Source organism: Drosophila biarmipes, chromosome 2L, assembly GCF_025231255.1.
Source record: "Drosophila biarmipes strain raj3 chromosome 2L, RU_DBia_V1.1, whole genome shotgun sequence".
Lineage (NCBI taxonomy): Eukaryota > Metazoa > Arthropoda > Insecta > Diptera > Drosophilidae > Drosophila > Drosophila biarmipes.
Window position 1 is genome coordinate 25,867,134 of NC_066612.1, and position 13,581 is coordinate 25,880,714.

The window sequence follows — 13,581 nt, forward strand, 5'->3', positions numbered from 1 at the left end:
AACGTGTCGGCTAAATAACGCATGTGAAGGATAAGACGCCAAAAAATTAAAATAGCTAGACTTTTGTGCAGTTCTGCATTTTAAATAATGCAAAATCTTTTCAAATATGTAACTACAAACAATTTTAATAGTTTACTTACTTGAAGTAATTGGAGTTACCCACGTTAACATTGTTTAATTAACAAAGCCAGTGATTTAAAAAAAAATATATATAAACTATTACCAGGTAAGTCTCCCGCAGACCAATATTTTTTAAACAGTGTAACTAAAAACAAGTTAAAACAAGTTAATAACAAGAAAATACAAGATTTCGTGCATATTAAACAAATAAATGGAACCACAAAAATGTGAAAGAATCTTAAGATCTTATTGAGTGCTAACATACTTTTGTGTACGAAAACAAATTCCTAACATGGCTTTGCAAAGTGTTCTTTTTTTCCGCAAATTTTTTTTTTTTTTTTTGATTTTGTTAACAAATTAAATAAATCAAGAGAGAAAACAAATGTTTTCGAATTCCTAAACAGACCCCAGATGTTTGCGAGGAGGTGCCTGAACCCCAATAACTCCGGGAACCCCAGAGCCCATTTTGTAAATAAAAAAAATTGAAGCAATGAAATAAAACCAAAATGATATTTTATATTTATATATCTACTAAGCGCGCAACCTGTGCTGAGTTTTTTTTTTTTTTTTTTTTTGCTTAAGCAAGTGGTTAACCTGTGGTGAACCTGTACTTTTTCTTCTGCCTAATTAAGCGCTCAACCTATGCTGAACCTGTGTCTTTTTTGTCCTGCTTAAAAATCCGCTCATTGAGCTCATTGATTGGCACAGCTGAATCCTAGGACATGCCTTTATTAAAAATTTTAAGCCCTGAATGAGTGCTCAGTGATGAGCACTTTGTGAAGTAAGTGTGGGACGTTGTTTCCTATGTGAGGAATGGTTTATGATTTGTTAGTATAGTGGAGTGACCAGTTTTTATACTCTTGCAGAGGGTATAATGATTTCAGTCAGAAGTTTGCAACGCAGTGAAGGAGACGTTTCCGACCCCATTAAGTATATATTCTTGATCAGCTTCACTAGACGAGTCGATCTAGCCATGTCCGTCTGTCCGTCCATCTGTTCGTCTGTCCGTCCGTCTGTCCGTCCGTTTCTACGCAAACTCAGTCTAGTCTGTCAGTTTCAAAGTTATCAAGCTGAAACTTTCTCAAAAGTCTTTTTTCTATTGCAGGATATATAATTCGGATGAACCATATCTTATAGCTCCCATAGGAACTATCTGGGAAAAAATTAAAAAAAAAAAATATGTCTTTAGTGTTTTTTAACATATAACCTTCTACATAACCTTTTATTTATTTAATTTTATCTCTGGATACTAACAATAAGTGTATCAAATCTTAAACTAATTAATCTAACAGTAATATGAGTGATACTGTGCTAAAGCGGGCCCGACAGCTATTTCTGGCTTGGCAGGTCGTTGCGTTGCAGGCATGATCGGCTGGAAACCCAGCCTCTTGCGAGGCGATTCGGGTGCACAGAAAGCTTTTTATTGTAGGACGCATTTTGTTTGTCTATTTCATCTTTTAGACTCTGCAAGCAAACGGGCGATAATTCTATCGCCCATCGTCCAGAAGTCACTTCTAAGTCACTTCTGGAAGACAGAAAGACGATAGTACACATTTTACAAAACAATATACATATATCACTCAGAAGTAACTTCTAAGTCACTTCTGAGCGATAGAAAGGCGATAGCACACATTTCGATAGCAAAGAAGTAACTTCTGAGACACTTCTGGACGATAGATAGACGATAGCACACATTTTACAAAACAAAAAGAGTCGCGATCTCGAAGAAGTGTCTTCTGAGACACTTCTGGACGATAGTTACTCCTGGAAGTGTCGCCGAAGACACTTCAAGAGGAGTCGCTGAAGTGACTCCGAGAAGTGCCGCCGAAGTAGCACATTTCTTCCCGATGGGCGTGACCTCCGCGATCCGAATGCGATACCGCGGACGATAGTTTTCATATTCTAGAAGTCACTTAGAAGTGTCTTCCGCGATAGAAAATATTTGCAGGGGAAAGCCTAGGTCCGTGTGGATGTTTTGGTTGGTGCACCATGGTGCCCCAGTGATAGTTTGCAGGATTTTCGATTGAACGCGCTGTATAATGTCTTTGTTGCTGCTGCTGGCGTTCCCCCATTGCTGAGAGCCATTTGTCAAAATTAGTTTGAGAGTGAAGTTGTAAAGCAAAACCTTGTAGTCCAGGCGCAGGGGCGAACGATCCTTTAAAATCCAGAGGATGCTGCTGGCATAAAGTTTTAGATGTACTTTCTTGAGGAGATGGTTTGTTAACTGGGTTGTGGCTTGGCCTGGACACCTCGAGAGACTTAAAATTTTGGTGTCATTAACGAACGTAGGTATTGTAAGCTGTTCGTTCGTGGCAATATCCGCTGTGTATAGGAGGAACAGAGTAGGCTCTAGAGCACTTCCAGTTTTGGTAATGTAGTCGTCTGATGTTGTTGCGTTGCACCTTACTGTGCAGGTTCTGCTGTATAAACACGACTCATGAAGCTTGTGAGTGTAATAAGGCAAGTGTATTTTGATTTTGTGCATGAAGCCATCTAGCTATACTCTATCGAAGGCTTAAGATACATCGAGAAATATATCGCTGCAGTATTCCCGATGCTTAACGGCTGTGCGTATTTCTGATGTTGTTCTGTTAACTTGTTCAATTTTCAATGTTTGTACTTTCCCATTGTGTGTGGTATAAGTTGACATCCACACTGATGATGAGTGTGCCTGTATGAGTTGCTGTAAAATTATAAAAGCGTTAATGTGTGTTTTAATAAGAATGCTGGTCTTGGGTTTACCCTTACCCTTCGTGTGAAATAGCTTGGATATTGGGTTTATAAGTTATACATGTTCTTACCAACAATCTATAGCTCTTTGATGAGGACAACATCTTTCTTGCCTATTGCCAGACGGGTGAGGAGAGCAGCAGATGCTGCCTTGATGTGATTCTGTATAAGCTGCACTATCATGAGGGGTGAGCTCGAACTGTGCATAAAATAAGTATCAATTGATCTATAAAACCTTTTCAGAAATTAGAAACATATTGTATTATTTTTAATAATTTTGAGGTAAAACGAAAATGATGAAATCACTATTGTGAGGAGTCGTTTGACCCCTCACAAATAGCTCCAACAACAAGGGCAGGCAGCGCCAACAACAACACCAGCCAGCGCCAACAACGCACGAGATCAGAAGTGCGAGCAGAGCAAATTTATGCGGCTAACGAGAGCCTTTCGCATTCTGAGTGCGAAAAGTTGTGGGAAAAAAACTCATAGGTCAGTCAAGTGACTTGTGCCAAGTGACCCAGGAAGGAGTTTACCTAGAAGACCTCGAGAAGAGTGTCCCAGAGCTTTTTTTCCCATATCTTTACAAATATTTTTGGTTAAGAGACCCTGTGATAAAATGAATTCGATTACTTCTCCGTCGTTTTTAAGTTCTCATTGTGCCCTTTTATCAGTATCCCTTATATTTAATCAGATTCTAATTTTATTTTTCCCTTAAATTATTTTCTTGAAGAAGTTACGTGGATTAAATTGGTTTAGGATTTATAGGTCAGAAAATTCTTGTTGTCCTGAAACGAAAACATTTTATGGCATAAGTAATCAATTATTTCTAAATAATAACACCTGTAAGTTGAAAAAAATTATTAATATTTGAGTATAATTCTTTATCTTCTATTGATTATTCTTTGATTAGGCATAACCTCCTTAACAGCTTTATTTTTACACCTATGTTTAAGTTTATTTCTTTCACCCATTTTTACACCCATAGGACTTTGCGTAATTTTCCTCGACGATATGACAAGCCTTTACTGTTTCTAACGATTCCCTCTCTAAACAGAACAGCAAATGCTTGAATTTTTAAATATCAATTAGTCCTTGTTAACCAGTCTATTAAACAAACCTTTACAAATTTTTTAACAAGGCGTAGTTACCGTCGAATTTATACAGTTTAACATATGGCTTGCTGGCGAATTTAAACGTATATTACAAGTATTTGCGAACGTAGACATAATTTTTTATCCTTAAAATTTCTTATTTTTATCATACTACACCATTTATATAACATTTTTAAATAATAAAAAATTAATTCCATTTGGCAGAAGCGAAGATTTGGCGATGCTTTATTTTTGTTAAGTTTATTTATAACTTATAACTCAAACAAAATGTAAAAAAAATATTAAAAATACATAAAATTATAATTTTTGTTCTACTTTTCAGATAAAAATAGCTTCCATAACCATTTTTAAGAATATTATTGTCCGAACTTAAAAAAGAAAATTTTTATCGTGCTTTTATAGTAATCGGCACTTTCTAATTTTTGTTACAAATAAGAATAAAAAACAAAATGAAAATTTGTAAAAACCGCTGCTTCAGCCAATTTAATAAAGAGAACAATAAAAACTTGAACATTTGCAACATTTCAAATAAAGAAAGCGCTATGGTATCCACATTGTTTGGTGGAAAAATCTGCGAATTGTGCAGATAATCAATCAAACACAATTAAACGCAGCCGTGAGACCACATCAGAGCAGTGTTTGACGCTGTTTAAGCGCAATCCGAAGAAGTTGTTGCGTCTTTTCACGAAACTTTCGTCGACGGATTTACTGGTACACACCAGAGAACAAGGAACAGTCGAAACAGTGGACTTCACCCGGCGAACCTGCTCCAAAGAGGACGAAGACTGACCCAACGGCCGGAAAGGTGATGGCCATCGCATTTACACCGACTACCTGGAGAATGGAAAAACGGTCACAGGGCTGTACTATACCGAATTATTGGGCCGAATTGCAGAAAATACGGCGCCATTTGGCGATGAAAAAAGGGCTCACACTTCCGCCCTCGCCAAGGCTAAATTGGTCGAACTGGGCTACGAACTGCTACCGCATCCACCATATTTTCCAAATTTGTCCCCGTGTGACTTCTTTTTGTTTCCAATCTTGAAAAAGTCACTTGCTGGACAGAAATTAGCGTCGAATGAGGGGGTCGACACAGAGGCATATTTTGCAGACCTCGAGAAAGCGTATTTTTCAGACGGGTTAAAGAAGCTGGAGCATCTCAGGGTCAAGTGTATCGAGCTAAAAGGAAATTATGTTGAGAAATAAATCGCCACTTCTCCAAATTGTTGTTTTTCTTTTGGAGGCTAAGTACTTATTTACTTTAACGAACTAATTTTACGAAAAGGGCGGCAGAGAAATGCAGTTAAAAGATAAATTATATTCCCAAAACATGACTAAATCCCAAAATCTAGAGCGCTTGTACGACTTTTTCAAAACTACTTCTCGGATCGCTCAGAGAGCGCAGTAATAGCAGCACCTATCATACGAGCTGAAAAAAATGACATACCACCTTTTAGAAAAGACGAAAGCAGTCGAGAAATTCCCGGAAAAAACGACTATGTTTCGTTAAAAGATTGATGGGTCACAAAAGCAAATTCAAAACCAATTAGTACTGCAACCTGAAGGAGCTACATTGATCGTTCAGGCAGAAAACGTCTGATTCGATGTAAGTTTCTCGGCGTTTGCTAAACTGAAGACTACTAATTGCATTCTGGGTGGAGCTAGCGGAACCCATGCAGTATGTGTTTGCATTCACCATGAAAATCTAAGGCTTATGATAAAGTCAGTAAATTTTTCTCTTCTGACTGTATATAGGGCTCAAAAACGAAGTCCTTTTTTACCATTTTTATAAATTCTAAATGCCACCTTATCGATTGTCAAAATTTTCTTGGAGCGAAAGCGTTTTCTGATTAATTATAAGGTAAGAGTATATTCTAAGAGGAAATAAATAAGCATTGCAAATGAAGGGAGACAAGCTTTGTGAATGAGAGCGCGGTGGGGAAAGAGAGTAAAGCCCTGCTGAGCGTGGCGCAATGATGGAAAGGAGGAAGAGGAGAGAGAATCAATCAAAAATAGCCCTCGGAAGTGAACAGAAGTACAAAAGATCATTGCGACTCGCTGCGCGTTGTGAAAGGCGAGATGACAGAAGAAAACGATGGCTATTTCCCAACATCAGAAGTGGGATCACCGCCCCTACAAGATAACTCGGAAAATAGCTGGCGCAGGCTATTAGAATCACAAAATAGAGTGATAACTGAACAAAAAAAAAAAAAGCAACGCCGCAGCCTGACACGCGCGCCGCATCCGCGATGTTACCGACATTCAACCCCGAAGCTGCACAAGCCGACGCGGCAGCATGGTGCAAAACGGCGGATATGATTCTAAGTGAACATCCACAAGAAGGTGCATCCTTGGTGATGACGCTAAGCAAATCGCTGCTCGGTAGTGCATCGCAGTGGCTGTCGCAAATTTGTTTTCCTGGAATGAGCTGGTCGCAATTCCGAGAATTGTTCATGGAACGCTACGAAGGCAACGAGACGCCGGCAGCAGTATTGCTCAACATGCTCAAGGGTCGTCCCAATGCAAATGAATGCCTCTCGGTGTATTCCAGTCGACTAATTACATCATTATTGACCAAGTGGAAATCAATGACCCATGAGGAGATTGCCATATCCCTAGTCTTGGCTCATGCATCCGAAATTGACCCTAGACTGCAGCGTGTAGCGTTCACCACAAACATAAAAACGCGTGCTGAACTGCAACAACAACTCAAGGAGCACACGTTCAGCAGAAATACAGAATTTTCTGGATCAGAGGGACCCGAAAAGAAGAGGATCAAAATGCAGACGCCGATTAGATGCCATAATTGCGAGAAACTTGGACATAAGGCAATGGAATGTCGCAAGAGGATAACAGACGAGCGAAACGAGACTAGACCAGGACATAGCAACAACAGAAAAACGATGAGAGAGGTCAACAGTAACTTGTTTCAAGTGTGGCGGCGTTGGACATATCGTATCAGTGTGTACGAGGGGAACAGCAACAGCGAGCCGAAGCAGCACCAAAAGAAGAGTAGACATGTGCATAGTACATCAGCCTAACGGGACAGCAATTCAATTTGGTGAGAAGTTTCCATTTTTCTTTGATTCGGGATCAGAATGCTCTTTGGTAAAAGAAACAGTCGGCGCGAAGCTGGCTGGTAAGGCATAGGCGACAACGTTGTCAAGAGCAATATGCAAATTCTGTCCACCATACAAGTCTCAAAATTTAATTTTGAATTGTTATTTCAAGTAGTAGATAATAAGTGCCTTAAATATGATATGATAATTGGACAAGACATTTTTGAGCTTGGTTTTGGAGTAACTTTAGAAAGAGATAGATTCGATATCTACAGAACTCAAACCGTATTATCTGTAAACAATGATAAAAATGTAAATGCAATAGATCATAAAATTAATGTTAATGTAGAGTTAAGTAATAGTGATGAGTTAATATTAAACGATCTATTGGCCAAATATTACAAATTTCTCATTGATGGCATTCCAAACAGACGAGTAACTACAGGTTCCTTAGAAATACGTTTAGTAGACGTAAACAAAACGGTTCAGAGACGACCATATCGTCTTAGCGAGGGTGAGAAAGAAATAGTGAGAGAGAAGATTCAGCAAATGCTAGAATCCAACGTAATTCGACCAAGTAGCTCCCCTTTCTCTAGTCCAATGTTACTAGTGAAAAAGAAGTACGGCAGTGATAGACTATGCATAGATTATCGAGAACTCAACGCAAATACTGTGTCAGATAGATACCCCTTGCCATTAATAACAGACCAAATAGATCGCCTGCGAGGCGGTAAATATTTCTCTAGTCTAGACATGGCCAGCGGCTTCTATCAGGTGCCAATTCACCCCGCTTCGGTCGAGCGAACTGCATTCGTGACTCCAGAGGGTCAATATGAATTTTTAGCATGCCCTTCGGCCTTAAAAACGCTTCTTCTGTCTTTCAACGTGCCATAGTTCGAGCTTTAGGGGACTTTGTTAATAAATACGTCTACATTGATGACGTATTAATTGTTTCTATTACTATAGAGGAAGCATTTGACAGATTGGAAACAGTATTAAGCGTATTATCAAAGTCAGGCTTTTCCTTTAACATTAAAAACTGCAAATTTCTGCAAACAGAGATAGAGTACTTAGGTTTTCTTATAAGAGATGGTGAGCTAAAACTCAATCCCCGAAAAATACAAGCACTAACCCAAATGCCCAAACCAGAATCAGTCACACAAACTAGACAGTTCATAGGTTTAGCATCTTACTTTAGGAAATTTGTCCCACATTTCTCAGAAGTAATGAAGCCTCTATATTTGCTAACATCAAAGACGACCATATTCGATCCCAACTTACCAATAGAGCTGCATACGGATGCTAGCGCCAATGGGTATGGCGCTCTGCTTTTACACATGGTAGATGGTCAGCGCCGTTTAATTGACTACTACAGTAAATGCACCACAATACCTGAATCAAAATATCACTCGTATGAACTCGAGACATTGGCGGTGTACAACGCGATCAGAAATTTCCGACATTATTTAAGCGGCAGAAAGTTTACAGTATATACGGATTGTAATTCTGTTAGAGCAAGTCAAAAGAAAACGGCATTGACACCGCGGGTTCATCGTTGGTGGTCATTTCTACAGGCATACGAATTCCAGGTGGAATACAAGAAGGGGAGCCAAATGGCTCACGTTGACTGCTTGTCTAGGAATCCCGTCACTATAGTAGAGCAGGAAAGCTTGAGTAAGGTAGTAGAGGTACGAGTTGACTTGGCAACTATAACCCACAACTGGCTTATATCCGAACAGAAGCGTGATCAAGACATATCGCACATCATGGACGATTTAAATAGTGATGAAATGCAGAAAGAAATAGCCAGGGCATTTAGGTGGTCAGTAGTTAATCATGTTCACGAAGCTATAATGCACTTGGGGTGGCAAAAAACCCTAGATAAGATTTACGAGCAATACTGGTTCGATGGAATGTCAAAATACGTGCGAAGATTTGTAGAAAATTGTGTGACATGTTAATTGTCAAAATCAGTGTCAAGTAAAATACAATCGGAGTTACATCTCATTCCCAAGGTAGAGATACCGTGGCATACGGTATACATAGATATTAGTGAGAAATTAAGCGGAAAAAAAGGACGAGAAGGAATAAGTGATCGTTCAAATTGATGCCTTCACCAAGTTTGTTTACCCGTACCACTCCTGGAACTTGGACACGGCGAACTGCATATAGCCAGTAAAGTCTGCGATATCAGTATTTGGTGTTCCTAACAGAATAATAGCGGACCAAGGCAGATGCTTTACAAGTAGCGAGTTTCGAAAATTCTGTTCCAATAGTAGCAACGGGTGCCAGTAGAGCAAATGGCCAGGTGGAGCGTGTCATGAGTGTGCTAAAGGGCATGCTAACGGCTGTAGAGACGAGTGAACGAACATGGAAATAGGCATTGGGCGAAGTACAATTGGCAATACACTGTACCATGAACCGTGTAACTAACCATAGTCCATTAGAGTTGATGATTGGCAAAGAAGCGAGGCCCCTGGGAATGCTAACTGTAAATGAGGAAGAGCGAGTAGATCTGAATAAGGCTAAAAAGGAAGCTAAAAGGGAATAAGTAAGAATGCTCAGTATGATAAGGCAAGAGTGGATAAAAAGCATGCTCAGGTAGTAAGGCATAAAATTGGCGATCATGTATTACTGAAAAGCCAAGAGCGGAACCAAAGTTGGATCCAAAATTTAAGGGACCATTCGAAATTGTACAATTGCTAGATGGTGACCGATACCTGTTAAAATCATTGACAACTAAACGAGTGTACAAATATCCACACGATAGTGTGCGTAGTGTGCCTAAAGATCGAGAGACATTAGAATTAGCGGGAGAGCTTAATGACGGCAAAAAGTAGTGCGTGTAAACAAGAGATCTGTGACCCAGGAGGGGTGCAGAGAGATTTTTATGCAGAAGAGAACGTAGTATTCTGATTTGTGTGTGAGAAGCCTGCTAAAATGATGTTCTAATGATAATTGAATTGATAACCAGAGGATTGAGCTTGAGCGGAAGAGAGCGTGTACTCTAAAACATGTAAAAGAGAAGAAAGTTATCCTGCTAAGCTAATCTCTGATGGACATCCAAGTGGTTGAGTTTGAACGGAAGAGAGCTTGTACTCTAGAGAATTTGAGAAGTGTTATCCCGTCAAACTAACGCTTGAAGGCACAAGAGGTGCAATTAAATTTGTTTTAAAGAATAATTGAATTTTGTAATCGTAGAAATGAGATGAGTAATATAGGATATTGATAACGATGTGTTATGATAAGTCTTGTACTATGCAGAGCAACACGAGAACGTGTTATAGTCAGGAAGGCCGTGTCGAAGATGAGTTAGATTTAATTTCAAATACTATATTTACTGATTAATTATAAGTTAAGAGTATAGTCTAAGAGGAAATAAATAAGCATTGCAAATGAAGAGAGACAAGCTTTGTGATTGAGAGCGCGGTGGGGAAAGAGAGTAAAGCCCTGCTGAGCGTGGCGCAATGATAGAAAGGAGGAAGAGAAGAGGGAATCAATTAAGAATAGCCCCCGGAAGTGAACAGACGTACAAAAGATCATTGCGACTCGCTGCGCGTTGTGACAGACGACATGACAGAGGAAAACGATGGCCATTTCCCGACATGTATAACATAAATTTTTTTCTACAATAATTTTTTCTGCCACTGTGTTTTCGGGAATCTTGTATGTCTCTTATTTATTGTACATTAAGGTGCTTTTACTTTAACTGTTTAAAAAATATTGTACTGCAGGAGACTTGTCTGATAATCGTATATACATTTTATATATTTTTAACACTGGTTTTTTTTATTAAACAATGTTAGCGTGAGTAACTCAAGCTACTTCACATAAGTATAAGTATAGAAAAATCTAAAAATACGCGTGCCTTCCAGAAAAACAACAACGGTTCAGCTAATCCTTTGCTGTTATGTTTTTTTGGAATCCCCCGTTAGTCTATGCATGTTCCGTTGTACATAAAAGCAGAGTATTTATAGATTATCCGACTATGCAAATCATTATATAAAAACACAGATTTGAAAATTCACTTAATAATAAATTATAATGATTATTTTATTAACTAAAAAGAGATACATTCGAAGTCAAATAAACAACTTAAATTGTTTTTTTTTATTTATATTTACGAAAAAATTTTACAATATTTAAAATGCATGGTGGCACAAAAGTCCAGATATTTTAAAATGTGGGCCCTTTTGCCTTCACACGCATTTTTTTGCGGACACGTTGCAAGAGTGGAGAGAGGGGAAATTTTTTTTTTCGTTTTCGGCGACTTCTTGCTGATTGAGCGGTTAAGCTGAATTGTGGAACTGCAGGGCGAGGATTCCGACTCCGAATTTACGAGCCCGGTAGTGGTTGCGAAGAAAAGCGACGGATCGACACGAAGAAGGTGTAAGACATTGTTTTTTTTTTTAATGTACCATTATTTTTCGTTACAAATTATTATATTAGAACTTTTGTATGTTAACGGTGTGCTCGTCACTAGGTTGTGTTTCTGTATGAAAATTAATACAATATAATTTATAGTTAATAGAAATTAAGTCCGTTTAAATTTATTAATATAATTAAAATTGAGCATTTAAAAAAATACATTTTTTATATTTTTCTCAAGGGCTACACGTTAAATAGTCGGATATGTTTCGCATAAGAAAGGATATACATAGCTGCAGTGCCACGCGCCACGCGCCAGCGAAGAGAATACAAAAGAAGACCTGGTTCTGTTTGAGGTCTTAAGTATCGTATCGATGATGATAATGAAAAAATATATTTATGATATTTGAAAATATCAACTTTAAATATAGATATATTGATAATATTTTATATTCTTTCAATATTTTTAAATTTTAATGAGATGAAATATTGACAGCGCACGGTAACCTTAATATGTTGCTTTAACAAGCAAGATATGAAGAAATTCAAGAAATCGAAAAAAGGGTTATCAAATAAATTTCACACAAAACAAGAAGGCTAAAATGCAAATTTAGGTTCTTTACATGCTTTAATTCAATAATCAGGAATTTTGCAAGTAAAACGGTTCCAAGAAAAGGATGTAAGCAAATTTCCGTTTGAGAATCAAAAAATTGTGAGTTTCGGTTCTTTTTTCGAACAACTATAAATTCAAGAAAAACCCGAAATACCCTAAATTATTTTAGAATATAAAATAGAAATTTTCGAAATCCTTCTCTTGAAGAAACTAAGCTTTCATTTAAGTACTTTTTACTTTTATACTTTTATTCCCGTTACTCGTAGAGTAAAAGGGTATACTAGATTCTTCAGCATCCTAGACGAGTCGATCTAGCCATGTCCGTCTGTTCGTCCGTTTTTACGCAATCTAGTCTCTCAGTTTTAAAGCTATCGAGTTGAAACTTTCCTAAAAGTCTTTTTTCTTTTGCAGGTAGTATATAAATCGGAACCAGCCGGATGGGAAAATTGGTGGCAAAATAATATGAAAAATTATATCTTCAAATTAAAATGAATAAAAACCTTTCTTATTATACCCTTTAAGAGGGTAGAATGATTTCAGTCAGACGTTTGCAACGCTGTGAAGGAGACGTTTGCGACCACATAAAGTATATATATTTTTGATCAGCTTCACTGGCCGAGCAAACTATTCTTTCTTTTTTTGCAGGTAGTATATAAAATGTGCGTCAAGTTGGCGTCGATGACTTAGCGGCGATTCGGGAACGGTGGAATTTGGAACATGGGGCCAATTTTTGTTTTTAAATTGTCTGGTCTTCTTGGGGGTGAATATTGTAAATGCAAATTTGTTTAGAATGAAAATATCTATCGATCAAGAAAGTTTGCAAGCATATCCGACGTTTAGGAATATATTAAAAATCTAAGGGACCGCTTTGGGGATCTTTTGTTTACGTTAGCGGACTTGGGCCTCGCTTTTGGGGCTCCTTTGTTTACTTTAGCGAATTTAGGGCGCGCTTGGGGCTCCGATGTTTACAAAATCGGCCTGGAGCCCCAATGTTGCCATTTTAGCTTATTTCAAGCTAGATTTGGCATATTTTAAAATGAAATAGCTTGAAAAATACTTGAATTGCATATAGCTTAAAATCTGGCTTATTTCAAATTTCATTTTGCTAATTTGGGCTTAAAAAAATGTATAACAAAACATGTTTTGTTTTTCGGTTGTATTATAATTCTTGGTAATTTTTAATTGGGAAAAAAAGGAATAGACTATAGAGTCAAAAGTTTTAATGTACAAGGATGCTGGCCAAAGCAAAGCTTTCGAGCAACTGGCGTTATTTGCTTTGCAGATATGTACTTTCAATGTCATAGTCGAATGCTGCGGCTGAGAGGGTATTCAGCCAAATGAACTTCGTAAAAACAAAGTTGCGCAACAAAATGTGATTAAAAAGCTTGAACGTCATATTAAGAATATGGTTTGTTATTAAAATTTTAAATTATTTTAAATATACTAAGTATTTTGTTATAGTTTGTTATAGATGTGGACTGCGACGTCATTGCAAATGTTACCATGACTACCAACTTCCAACGAAATACCTCGCTTCAGTTCAATCATCCGCCAAATATATGGAATCTAATGATTAAGT

General features: G+C 37.8%; 1 long non-coding RNA gene across 1 annotated transcript; it reads right to left on the bottom strand.

Annotated features, from left to right (window-relative positions):
- Window positions 1–11,044: 11,044 nt before the first annotated feature.
- Window positions 11,045–12,576, bottom strand: LOC127010651 (uncharacterized). Its single transcript, XR_007763380.1, has 2 exons — window positions 12,503–12,576; window positions 11,045–11,513 (listed from the first exon to the last, which is right to left on the bottom strand). It is a non-coding gene; the product is annotated as an uncharacterized LOC127010651 (long non-coding RNA).
- Between the last annotated feature and the right edge of the window lie 1,005 nt (window positions 12,577–13,581).